General features: G+C 39.2%; 1 protein-coding gene across 1 annotated transcript in view; it reads left to right on the forward strand.

The window, feature by feature from the left end:
- Positions 1–14,330, forward strand: part of NIPAL2 (NIPA-like domain containing 2) — a 289,050-nt gene that overhangs the window by 108,412 nt on the left and 166,308 nt on the right. The gene's annotated exons all lie outside the window — the stretch shown is intronic.

Consider the following 14,330-nt stretch of genomic DNA (forward strand, 5'->3'; position numbering starts at 1 on the left):
CAAGGAAGTCCAGTAAATACCACTGTCATTCAGATATATGCACCAACAACCAGAGCCAAAGAAGAAGAAATAGAGGATTTCTACCAACTTTTACAGTCGGAGATAGATCGAACATGCAATCAAGATGCATAGATAATAATGGGTGACTGGAGATTTGGAATTAGATGCACATTTTAAAGCAAAGCAGGGATTTCATCAAAAAGTAAAGTCATGACTGTTGTTGTTAGGTGCTGCTGAGTTGAGTATGACTCATAGTGACCCTATGAACAACAGATCTGAACACTGTCCTATCCTGTGCCATCCTAACAATCTTTGACACACTCAAACCCATTGCCTCAGTTACCATGTCAACCCACTTGGACGAGGGTCTTGCTCTCTTTCACTGCCCCTCCATCTTTCCAAGTATGATTGCCCAATGTGTGTGAGATGAAGCTTTATCATCTTTGCCTCTAAAGAGCACTCTGGTTGCACCTCCACCAAGACGTATGTTTGTACTTCTGGCAGTCCGTAGGATCTTTAGCACTCTTCTCAAACACCTCAGTTCAAAGACATCAATTCTTCCGTAATTCTTTGACACTGTAGAGCTTTCAGATGTATAGCAAGTGACTGAAAAGACCGTGGCCTGAATCGGGCACACCTTAGTCTTCATACTGACATTGTTACTCCTCAATAATTGGGAGAAGTCAGGACTGGCATTCCAGATATTTGTTCTTTGTTCATGTGTACATTTTAATGGAATTTTTATTGAGTTGCTACTACATGGTAAATTTTTGTGGCAGTCATAGTAAATAAATTGATAGCCCTTTCCTTAGGGAATTCATAGTCTTGAGCTAGAGGCTGACAGGATCCAAGCAGTGGGCAAACTGTTGCCTTCTGTTAAGATTTTTTTTTACTGCCTCAGAAACCCCGTGGAGGGTTGCAATAGCCTTAGGTTTTAGGGGAATTTTCTTGCAGAGATAGAGCTGAAACCTGAAGGGGGTAGACATTAGCCTTTGGCCAAGAGAGGGATAAAATATTTAGGGCAGAATCTTACAAAGTATAGTCTTCAATATGGATTCCATTTCAACTTAAAGGAAACAAAATTGCTTAGAACCAGATCAATAAGAAATATAGTGATAAATGAGTACGCTCTGGTGGCCTAGTGACAAGAAGCCATGCTGCAATCCCGAAGTCATGTGGTTCAAATCCACCATCTGCTCCTGTGGAGAAGAATGGGCAATTTCTTCCTGTCTGTGCAATTTACTGCCTCTGAACATCCACTGAAGGGTCAGCTATGGGTTGGTTCTGACTCAACGGTACACACCACCAATGACAAATATAGAAAAGATTAATGTTATTAAGGATTTCATTTTACTTAGATCAACAATCAATTCAGGGAGCAGTCAGAAAATCAAGCAATGTGTTGCATTAAGCAAATCTGTTGTTATGGATCTCTTTAAAGTGCTGAAGAGTAAGGATGTCACTTTGAGCACTAACATGGACCTGATCAAGGCCATGGTATTTTCAGTTGCCTCATATGCATGTGAATGTTAGGCAATGGATAAGGAAGACCAACAAAGAACTGATACTTTTAAATGATGGTATTGGTAAAGAATTCTTAATATTTCATGGTCTATCAAAAGAACAAACAAATCTGTCTTAGAAGAGGTATAGCAAAAAAAAAAACAACAACCCTATTAGAGATGAAGATGGTGAGCTTTGTCTCACATACTTTGGGCATGTGATGAGGGGAGTCTAAACCCTGGAAAAAGGCATCATCCTGAGGAAAACCAAGGGTCAGTGAAAAAGAGGAACATCCTTCAAGGAGATGGATTTCCATAGTGACTGCAATAATGGTCTTAAGCGCAGCAGAAATGGAAAGGATGTCCAGGATCTGGCAGTGTTTATTTACTCTGTAGTACATAAGGTCAGTATGGGTCAGAGCCAACTTGACAGGGCCTAACACAACAATTCTATTATTTTATTATTAATTCTGCTATTCTTATACTTCAGAGCCAGATGACTCATGTCATAAACACCATGCTGGATATAAATTTTTATTACAAATTATCAAATTTAATGAGAAAGACAGAGAACTTATCTTTTTGTTTATCAGAAGAGTTGGATGCAAAAACCCTAACCAATTGACCTTGAAATATTGTATTATTCAGAAAAAAATGAGCTTACATTAAGAATTATTTGGTAAGTTGCAAACTCCAATATTTGAGTATCCCAATTTCTTTTTTAAACTGCACTATATAGTGTGCAAAAATCTTTGCCACTGTCTGTCATTTCTTTCCAATCTAGATTCTTTTTCGTGCATGGAGGCCCCGAAGCTTGCTGTTTTGGGGTCAATGAAACATTAATTTGTCTTCGCCTTTACCTGCCCACAGAGATGTGGTCACTCTAAAACCAAAATGAAGCAACATCTGCTTAGTGTGTGCAGTCCCCGCTGAGGGGCCCTCTGACCGCTGCTCTGTGCTGGCCTTGGGAACAGCAGCACTGCTGTGAAAGGCAAAACTCTTAGAGTGATGCAGGGACTCTGACCCGGCTTTGGGTCATTCATAACCAAAGAACCCAGACAAGGGAGGAAGCACAGTAAACCCTCATCTCCGGCACAGAATATTCAAACACACAAAAATGAGAGCTTCTCTTTCCATTGTGTTAGAACAGATGGAATTTTTACAAGACGACTTTTAAGGTTAGGGCTGGGTGAAGTGTTGAATGCCCCCCGCAGGACCAATTGGAGAGTGAACACCCTGACCACCACAGTGTCTTAAAGTCCGTGAACTTTCCCAGCGGGTAACAAAGAAATAAGTAATAGTTATGCAATTCTGTGAACTCCTTTTCTTTTCCAGTCTCCCTGGTTACACATGTTCTCGGAGTATTCAAGAACAAAATGGCGACAGCTAGGCCACGACTGTTTACTCAGCGAGTGCTGGTGTCCTTGGGAGCCTCACTCACCAAATACCCTGTGATCTTTTGAGACTGACTCCAACTGGCCCCAAGAAGGATCTAGTTTCTTTTCCAAAGCACTGGGAAGCATCATTTAGACATAAGGGTAGAAATTGCCTCAATCACTCAGTTAGAAACAAACAGAGCAGTTGGTGAGGAAAGAGATTTGTTTCCCATCGCTTCCGCTGTGTTGAAGCCTGTTAGGAGTTTGGTTCCACCTATATGTCCATTTTTTTCCACTCTAGACTTATGACCGCAATATCAACCTTACATAACTTGATAACAACGTGTTCAAGCTATTAGGCACTCTTAAAAAATATTGTTAAATCTATATATAATTTTTTTCACTCTATATTTTTTTAAAAGAATACCTATATCCTGAACATGTTAGCAAGTTAAGTAAGGTTGATATTGTAGTGTAAGTCTAGAGGGGGGAAATATTTTCATATTTGCTCTTGTTTATTTAACATGGATCTCAATAGGCTTTGGTGGGACCAAGTTCTTAAACAGACCCCTGTGGAGTGGGAACAATGAGAAATCTTTCTTCACAAATTAGCTCTTTGTTTTAACTGAATAATTGAGGTAGTTTATATTCTTTTGTCTAAATGATGATTCCCAGTGCTTTGTAATTGTTACCTATACCTATACACAAGGCACACTAGTGGCCTAGTGGTAAGGACCTGTGCTGTTATTCCAAAGGTTTGTGGTTTGGATCCACTAGCTGCACCATGAAAGAAAGAAGAAAAATCTCCTCTTATATGATTTATAGTCTGAAAATCTACTGGAAGGTTAGCTATGAGTCACTTCAGACTCAAAGGTATATAACATAAGACAGTATATCTATATAAAACAAAACATTTACTATATCAACGTTTTAAAAAAAACAATTCACTTGTATATGTAATCCAGCTGTTAATTATGTTCACTGCCAACATTAGTCATCACTATAGGCACTCTTTTCTTTTGGAAATGATGGTTTCAAATTAGGGATGAGAAATTGGGAGAAAGATGAGCTACAGAGTGAGAACAGGACATTTGGAGTACAGAGAGCGCCTGTTCTCTCTTCAAGCCTCTTTCAAAGGGATTCCTGAGCACACAGAAGCCTGCTGACCACATCCATGCATGTCTATGCTTAAAACCATGTTTAATTGCTATTTCTTGCTGGGACTTCTTCACATTTTATTTCCTCAGTGACTTGTGGACTGACCTTCTTAGGCTAGTTTCCAGGTTTTTAAAGAAAAGAAAAAAAGCAAATCTGTAATTTCTTTAAGATACTGAATATGTGCACTAAATCAGGACTGGCAATAAAAGAGAGGGGAAGGACAAAATCAGAATGTTCTAAGTTAATGAAGAAGAGTTGTGTTGTTGGACTTCACTGTGAGAACTCTGTTTAAGCATAACCCAGTGGATTGGCACTGAGTTTGGTGTCCAATTCTATTTTTCCCTCATCATGTAATTTTGGATAAGCAACTTAAATGAAAACATCTTGGACTGGGCAGAGAATGCTTCATGGAGTCAGGAAGAGCTGGGTTTAAATCCTGGCTGTGTTGCTTAGATAGATAGGGACCTTGAGCATGTTAATGAACATGTCTGAGCCAGCTTCCTCATTGGTCAAATGGATAGGGTAATCCTTACCTCCTAAGGGTTTGTGAAGATTTAGTGAGGTAGTGTATGGGAAGTGCTTTCCACTTTCTCCTACTTCCATTTCCCAGATTTAAAAGATTAATTATACCTGTCATCAACTTGTCTCACAGCCTGCTGGGAAGATTAGTTAATGCCTAGAAACCAATTTTGGAAGTAAAAAATATTGTTTACAATAAAACTATTATTAATAAAACTAACTGTGAAAATGCTTAAGAATCTGAGGAGTAGATGGGAGTCACATACTGCTTCTGACCTATGTATGAAGTGCTAAAGAAGTTACTTCTTCTCTGAGCCTCAGCATCGCTCATTGGCAGGTGCTGCAAATTAGACTGTATGGGCAAGTGGGTTGTATTCTCACTACATCAACAGGAAAGTCCTTCCCAGAGGTCAGATCTTAGTTTCAACCAATAACCAAATCTGTAGTTTGTTAAATGTATTTTTGTTGAAAACATTCAAGACTAAGTAAAGTATTTCTTAAAGTGATTAATTTTTCAGTAACTAAGTAGTACCTTCTGATTTCTACAGTGTTGTGGTACATGAATGCAGATAGCCAAATACAGTGACTCTGTGTGTGCGTGTACTTTTTTATGGAGAAGACTTCTGGTAGTAGAGAATTTCACAAACATTTGTTGTATTGTTGTGGAGCAGTATCACAGAGTCTGCTTAGATAAGAGCAAGAGAAGTTTATTAGAAAGAGAGAGAATTCTGACTGGGAAATAGCACTTGTCAGAGAGAAAGATGGCTGGTCTGCCCAACCAAGGAGGGAGTACTCGTACTGTGGGAGCAGAAACTAAAGATTATAGAATTCATAATTAACTGTAAGGCCATCAAGGGAATGAAAGGTTGGACATGTCTAAGTGAGAATTTGGCAACACAATATCTAAATGGGATTACATGCTTGGTCAAAGGTAAGCGCCATTCAGCTTATTACAAAGTGGTCCCAGGATGGTGGCAAGAGATGCCTTTCTGGTAATCTGTCAGTAAACTTGCCTCCCCAGCCATATCGCTTCTGGGGTCTGTACGTATAGATAATGCCACATGTCAAGACATTTCAGGAATAAGCTATTTCATTTTCTACAATGGAAAAATCCTTTGGGTGACACATTAAGATATCCTATACAGAAAACAGAAAGTTGGTTCTTAGGATGTATGGTCCATGTCAGCATCAAAATTAAAAGGACTGTTGCTTGGGAAGGCAGCTCTGAAAAATCCAACATGGATTCCAAGCTCATGTGAAGACTTTAATATGGAGTTCAGATTCTGTCTTTAGACTACCCTATTTACAGGTAACCAAGTGCCTCTGATTTTAGCTCTCTCACACACTGTAAAGTCAGAGGAACTTAAAAAAAGAGCCAAAGTTACCTTTTCACAAGCACAGTTGTGGGTGTATAAATGTTTTTGCAAGTTGAGTTCAGGGAATTGTATAGGGCTTCCTTTATTCCTATCACAAAGGAACCAGAGTATAGCAATTTCTCTCCTCCTGAAGATTAATATTTCAAAGAGTTTTTCTTCAAGGGTAAAGCCTACTGCAATATCAGCTTCTAGGATAAAGGAAAGTCCTTTTATTTCCAAGATAAAATGTGCCTTCTTCATTATGCGGCCGGAAGCCTGGAGTTCTCTCACTGAGCCCGCCCAGGGACTGTGCCCAGGACGACCCCACCATGAGAATATTCATATGAAGTTCCCACATAGACCTTGTTTATACATAATTAATTTTTTTTTCTGAAAACACAGCCAAGTGCCAGGGGCTTTGAACATTTCTAGAGTTTAGACTTTTCAAAATGCACATATATTTCACAATTAAAGGCCTGATGTTAAATGACATTTTAAATCCTATCCTTAACCATTTTTTACAAAGCCTCCCACATTTATACTTTTAAGGAATAGGTCCATTAGTTGTAAGATAATAACCTAATAATGCCAAAGTTTGTAATCTTTATTAAGACTCTTTGTATTTTTTTTTTTAACCATGCCATCATTTTCCTTAACTGAGATGAAAACTCTGGAGGGAGATCTTGGAGAGATCAGTGCTAATTACCATGAGTGGGTCTGATTCATGGTAGCTTTGTGTGTATCAGAGGACAATTGTGCTCAGAAGAGTTTTCAAAGGCTGATGAAGGAGCTTGCCAAGTCTCTCTTAAATAAGTCGAAGTCCTTAACATTTCCAAAAACAAGCACATACCACGTTCTCAGGGCATTTGAGACACTTTCTTTTTCCTCTCTCAGCTCTCGATTATTTCAACAAGATAGCAAAGGGGAAGACCTCACATCCTGGAGTTCCCTTAACGTTAGTTGTCTTTTTCGTTCACAAAATCCCACTTTTCTAACTGAAAGGACCTTTGGTTTAAATGTAAAATGCCAATAAGGCTTTTCCTGGTAGTTCATGAATAGGAAAATGTGTGGTCAACAGGCTCAAAGGCCTCAGAAGGAGAGATCTAGGGCTGACCCAGCTGGAGCCGTTCTCCAGTGTGTATTCAGCACGCTACTGGCGCTACAAGACCATGCATCACTTTCAGAATATGAGATCCTTGCTTCCAAGAACCTCATAATTTATGGTGAAGTTGGGAATTTGCATCTAAACTGAGGGGCCTCTACCATAGCATAACAAATGTTGAGGAATAGAATTTATAATCCTCCCAAGAGCCTTAATTATTTGGCCACTCCATCATTTTCATTAACTATAGAGTAGTGAAAACTCTGGAAGGTTTTGAGAACTCTATTGTAATCACACAGGATATACTGACATCTGGTGGCATTGATTAAGCAAATATGTACATGTTAATAAGCAGTGTTATAATTAAATGTACTGATTAGGTCATTTTTAACCATTTCAAACTCCTTCATTGCTATTCTAACTTTTCTTTTCAAAGGCTTTGATTGTCCCCTGTAATAGTTGCCGTCTGGCCCCATCCATTCATTTAAGCCTTTGGTAAAATGTTATATTTTAACTCAAGATTAATTAATCCTAGATGAATAATGATAGGTTTAAGCTTTTGACTAATATAAGGCTCTAGTATTACTAATAAGATTTAAATGGGAATCAATTTTTATGAGTTTGGGGGTTTTGAGGATCACTTTAAGATGGAATAAATGTAATTTTTCTCATTTCCCTGAGCAGAAGCCAAGAATGAAGCACTGGCTACAGTGAAAATGGGGTGTGGTATGTACAATTTCATGCTACTAAATCATTTGACCTTTCAAAAACACATCTAATCAAATCTAGAAGAGAATTACCACTGTCTCCTTATTAGCATGCATTCTCTCCAGAGAAACTGTCCGTCAAGAGAAGTAAAACAATAGTTTCCACCCTGTCTTTCTGAGCGAAAAACAAAGACAGATTTTGACTTGTCTAAAAGCAGTGTCAAGTCCATGAATAGAATCCGAGAGTTGCTAAATCTTGGTTCTTGCCACCTTTTGATGTGTGTTTCCATTTAAGATGAGTGACATGCAGTCAGTTGTCATGGTTTAAAAAAAGATCTCTGTAAGGTCTGGCTTTTGCATCAAATTCTGGACTAAAATCATGTTTAAATTTTGTTTCCTCTCATCTTTTCCTGGTTTTGATTATTTTTTAAGAGTAGTTGATGGTCTCATGACACAAGCCTTGTATTTTTGTATTTTGTGTCCCATGTTTTGAATTTTATGTGAAGTTGAGGGTTTGATCTTTGACCTCTGTTTACTATAATACTGATTTGCCACTAATTTGATAGCAAGCCATTGGGATCTACTGTAAACACGCTGCTCACTTTACATAGCTCTGTTTTACTCTTAAGTGAAGAAATATGTGTGTAGAATATAATTGAGAGGCTCTTGCAGAAGTAATAAAAACCACATAAGTTTTCAACTTCCCAGGTAGCATGCAGATTAACATAACCACTTTCTGTGGCAGAAGGATCTAGTGAATTGAGAGGAAGTCATCAATGTAAATAGGTACAACCTCACATTTCGGTTTTGTTTGGTCAATACACCCAACCATAAACAGAGGAAATATGGCAGAGACCGCACCACCCTGCCTAGCTGACTGGGGCTCCAAACACAGAGAATAACGATCACAGCCACGGTCAATGTGAAGGGCAAGATCAGTCATGCAGCATTACCCCCTCTGGTTTTAGGAGGATCAATCTAATTGGGAAGTCACAATATTGAGACAGGGGAGAGAAGCCTCACCTATGAGCGAGTGTGGTAGAAACTGGGCACCATGGAGGCTGAGTCAAGTCTGTCCTACAGTAATCACCCAGCCTGTGTCAGGGGATACTTCTAAAAATTCCCTTCTGCATTTTTCAGACTTCCCAAAGGTAACTTAGCTTAGCCCTTAATTCAACAACCTGAGAGAGGAAAAGACCTTGGGAAAGCTCCAGGGATGGTATTACCTGGTCACAGCTGTACCCTTGGGATCAGGCCAGCAAAACCTCAGAAAGGTGAAGATATGGCAAAACTAGCACTTTGGGAGGAAAATGTTATCTTTCTCTTTCTTCTGGACAAGCCATCTGTCTCTGTTTCACTGGCCTGGAGAAGTGCAAGGTACCAAAGGGTTGTCTTATCCACGGACTTTCCAAGTCCTAATTTCTCATGGACTGGTTTACGTTATGCCCAGTTTAAGATCAGTCAGCCCTTCTGACTCTGGGCTTCGGCTAAACATGGAGCATCAGTTGTTGCCCTTGGAAAGTTTTGATTCAAGAGAAAAGAATTCGCTATTAAAAACACATTTCTAATACTCAACCTGAGTTCCCTCTTTTCAGTTTCATCTCATTTCTCTTAATCATATTCAGAGATAGCATGAGAATGAAATCATCTGTTTGTCCAGCAAATATTTATGGCACCCCTGCCTCCTTTATGGCATCATGGAGTAGATAAGAAATATATGCTGCATGGGTCTCCACCCATACAGCATACATGTGCAATTGAAGGATCTCACTGTACAAATATCCAGCAAAGCGAGGGTTGCCCCAGAGCACTGCTGGAGGATTGTGAAGAATAGGAGTGTTGACAAAAAGTGCTTAAGGCAGAGGAAGAAAGAGAGTCCGAGGGGCTGGAGTGCTCAGGCAAGGCTCGCTAGTGGGGACGGCAATTGAACTGGAACTCAAAAGATAACTTCTAAAAATTCTGTTCAATATTATTAGTCTTCTTCCTTGTGGAAAAGGGGTAATATTTCACGGAGCAAAAGCAAACAGGAGGTAAGGAAAGAGGATGTGTTTCTGGAACAAGTCTAATTTAGAGGGTAAGATTAATGAATTAGCCTTATGATACAGGACATACACTTAATGCTAGGTGACCTTCGTTGTTAGCTACCGGCAGTCAATTCCTGACTCAAGAGAACCCCCACATACAACAATGGAAACAAATACTGCCCATTCTGATGCCATGGGCATGTGGTCCTTAGGGTTTCCACTGGCTAATTTTCAGAAGCAGATTGCCAGGCCTTTCTCCCTAGTCCATCTGAGTCTGGAAGTTCTACTGAAATCTCTTTAGCATCTTAGCAACACTCAACCCTTCCCTGACAGCTAGGTGATGTCATGTATCTGTTATTGTTGTCAGGTATCATCAAGCCAGCTATGACTCACAGTGACCCTGTGAACCACAGATCTGAACCCTATCTTGCACCATCCTCCCAATCTCTAATACAGAGATTATAATGTAGAGATAATGTAGAGCCCATTGTTACAGTCACTGTGTCAATCCATCTAGTGTAATATCTTCCTCTCTTTCTACCTTTCCTAGCATGGCTTTTTTCCAATACTGGCCCCTCCTGATAATATGCCCAAAGTATGTAACATGAACTTTTACCATCCATCTATCTTTAGCTAGTCTATGAAACCAGCAAGACTTGAGCTTTTCTGCTAGGAAAATAGGATACTACTCCTTTTTTTTTTTTAATTACAAGAGAATAAACAGGTCTGTCTTGGAGAGGGTGAAACCAGTTTGCTTCTTGGAGACATGAATTTTGAAGTGCCTTCTCCCATGCTTTGGACATATTACCAGGAGGGACCAGTCCTTGGAGAAGGTCATCATGCTTGGAAGGGTGGAAGGTCAGCCCAGAAGAGGAATACCCTGGATGAGTGGCTGTGGCAATGGGGTCAGGTGTGTCTGAGATGATGAATTTGGCTCAGGATAGGGCAAAGTTCAGAGCCACTGTTCATAGAGTCACTATGAGTCATGGTCAGCTTGATGGTACATAACAACAACAACAATAAACAACTCTGAGTTGCTTGTGGGATGCTGTGAAGAGCAAATGAGGTAACAGGCATGAAAATGCTTTGTGAGGACCAGCATAAGGGACAGATTAGAGAAAGCCTGAAATGCCAGCCTGAGTTTGACTTTAATCCTTTAAGTAATAAGAAGCCATTGAAGATCTTTGAAGACGGGAGTGAATGACATGATGAACAAGGTGTGAGGGACCTAATTCCCATATCCCACTCCCGCCTGCAGCAGGACAATCAGTCTCTGTTCTCTGCTGACAATTCCTTGTGATGTCAATTCAACATCTCCTGCAGGCGCTGGGAGGAAAATCCGACCCAGCTCTTGGGAAGGGCTGTGCACGCCTTGAAGTAATCGGGCTATGTAAATCAAAAGACGTGCTAGCTCAGTCCTCCCATTCACTTGAGCATATCTATTCCTTTTGGAACCTCTTCCAGTTTATTCACATTTCAAGATGCTTCATGCTGTGTACAGAGAATTCTTGTACTGCATCACCAGAAAGCATCCTTGTTTTATGAGGTGCTGTCTTTGGCTAGGCAGCCTTGGAGATCATTAGTCCTGTCCCCTATTTCTCTGTCTTGCTGAATTCAAACTTGCATCTAAGCCACCATAATCTTTTCAAGCATATCCACTCTTTGGGGTGAATATGTCTTAGAATATCTTGCATTTTCTTACATTCAGCTTTAACTTCAGTCACAGAGCTGCTAAATTTACAATATTATGTTTAATCTGGTAATGAATCATTCTTGCTGTGACAAGTTGGAAAATAATATTAAGTCTCCAAAACCCTGGTCAAATACACTTCATTTTTAAATGTCCTGTCCATCTCTGCTTTTCTTCTCTTTAAAAATTGGTAAACTGAAACAATGAAAAGATGGCATCTAAAGCTCTTGTTAACACTAGGAACATGTCTATGATTTTTTTTCTAAATTCCTATTTGTGTAGGTAAAAGGAGCCCTGGTGACAACCTAGTTAAGCACTCAGCTGCTAACCAGTTACCAGTTCAAGCCCACCAACTGCTTGAAGGAAAAAAGATGTGACACTCTCTTTCTGTAAAGATTCAGTGTTGAAAATTGTATGAGACAGTTTTGTCTGTCCTATAGAGTCACTAAAGCTGTACTGCAATCCCAAAGGCACATAGTTCAAATCCACCAGATGCTCAATGAGAGAAGGACAGGCAGTCTCCTCCCATGCAATTTACGGCCTCTGAAGGGTCAGCTTTGGGTCAGTTCCAACACAATGGCAAACAATAACAACACAGAGTCACTAAGGGCTGGAACTGACTCAATTGGCAATAGGTTTGGTTTTTATTTGATACACGAGTGAATGAATTAATGTGTAAATCATTTAACAAACAAATATATATAAAAGATGAACAAGCAAGTGAATAACTCAATCAATAGAAATAGCTACCCAAAAAGTCTATTTCTTAGTTATGTATCATTCAACTAGTCCAGGACTTTGCAAACCTTTTCTGTTAAAGAACCAGATAACAAATATTTTAAGGTAGTTTGCAGGCTATATGGCCTTTGTCACAACAGCTTTGTCAGCTCGGCCTCTATAGAGTAAAAGCAGCCACTGACACATGAAATGGAATGGGTGTGACCATATTCCAGTAATATTTCATTTACAAACACAGGAATGGGTGGATTTGGCTTTGGGGTTCTCGTTTATATACCTCAGGCCTCCTCTTGTTCTCATTTTGGCATACAGCAGAATCCCGTCAGCAATTTGTGACAAATAAAGATGCCCAGACGCCATATTGCAGAGTCATAGATCCAGGTTGGGTTTGTGCCTGGCCCTGGAACTCCAATAGCCCAACGTCTGAGAAACTCAGCTCTCTTTTCCCTTAAGGAATTCAGCTCCAAAGTCTAATAGTAAGTTCAAAATTTTGATAAGAGACTCATAAAAGGGAAGTTTAGACAAGAGCACCAGTCTGGCCAAGAAAGATTATCATATTTTAAGTAAAAACAATAAAGTCCTACATTTCTAGAAATTTTAGGGTCCAGTAATTTTTCTCTTTCATTCTAGCTAGCATCAGTTTCTATAAATCATCTTGACAGTGACATTTAAATAAATCAAGGAACTATTGCAACATCCAAATGATATTTTGGATTTAGTGTGCAAAGTGTAAATTGAATTTCAATAATCCCAATTTATTTTAAAAGGCTTATCAGCCTTCCAGCCTCTAAAATGGTTTACTACTATCATTATTAAAATTATCATAACCCAAAAAATTACTTAATAATAAGAACTTTGCAGCCCATAAAATATCCCATTGTTTGAGCATAGCATCAGTTAATACTTTATAAATCTGGATCCAGATTTTTTCCAAGCACTTGTTGAAAGCTACTCAACAAAACAATGAAAAGATAGAAAATATTTTTTTCCATATAGAAATTGAGAGAAGCATGGGTCCCACCCTGTTCAAAAGCATTTCTCATACAAAGAAAAGACACTCAAATTATAAACAGATGGCCAATCACATGGCAATCAATTAAAATATATCAGGTGAGGTCTGGTTCCAAATTGGAATTCCTTTTTTTTTTTTTTTTTGGCTAACCTCACAGTTTAACAGTGAGATGAGCTGCTATGTGGAACTGTGAGCTTCAGCCCACTCCCTGTCCCCACTCCCTGAATGGCAAAGATAAAGATTGCTGTATAAGTACAGAACTTGGCACCTTAAGAGTCTTACATTATTCTGTGAGCACATCAGCCAGCCAGGGCGATGGGTGGGGGAACAAAGTGCAGCCCTTCTTGGCTAGTGGATGAACTTCCATTTGGTGTTCTTTTTGTTATTGTTTGATTCAAAACTAATATTTTTAAAAATTTTTATTTTTTTTCTTCTTTTCTTCTAACAGCATACTTCCTCTGTGGCATACTCTACAAGTATAGTCTAGGTTTTGTTTGTGGGTTGTTTTTTTTAAAATCAGATCTGTAGCTTGATGAATATATATGCACAAACTGCTTCATTACACATCAACTTTTGATAAATGGGAGAATAATCCCTTTTAATTTTGTTACAGATAAGACAGCAAACAAATTAATTTTTTTAACTTTTTAAAAATTTGTTTCTTTTTCATTTCAATGAACACCTACAGAGAGTTTGGAATTCCATTCATTCATTGTTGCACCCTTCTCCCCGCCCACCACCCCCCACCCTCCCTGTTTGCTCCTCTCCTTGAAAAGCAAAAGAAAACTCCCTCATTGGTACACACCCAACCCCAAATATAATCCACTCTGCAACCCTCATTCTGTACTCTTACGATAAACATAATGCCCTAAAATATAATACTTTTAGACTATTCTCTCTCCCATAGACTTTAATGCCATAAAAACATTTCATCCAGTTTTTCTCAGTCTTACCCCTACCCCGATGTCAGCCTAATTCTACAACAGTGGCACCATATAGCATTCGTCCCTTTGTGACTGAGATACCTCACTCAGCATAATGTCCTCCAGGGTCACCCATTTTGAATAATAGTGCATGAGTTCCTTGTTTTTCAATGCAGCATAATATTACATTGTGCAAATATACCACAGCTTCTCTACCCATTCGT

This window comes from Elephantulus edwardii, unplaced genomic scaffold, assembly GCF_000299155.1.
Source record: "Elephantulus edwardii isolate Elephantulus edwardi_28Jun2011 unplaced genomic scaffold, EleEdw1.0 scaffold00270, whole genome shotgun sequence".
NCBI lineage: Eukaryota > Metazoa > Chordata > Mammalia > Macroscelidea > Macroscelididae > Elephantulus > Elephantulus edwardii.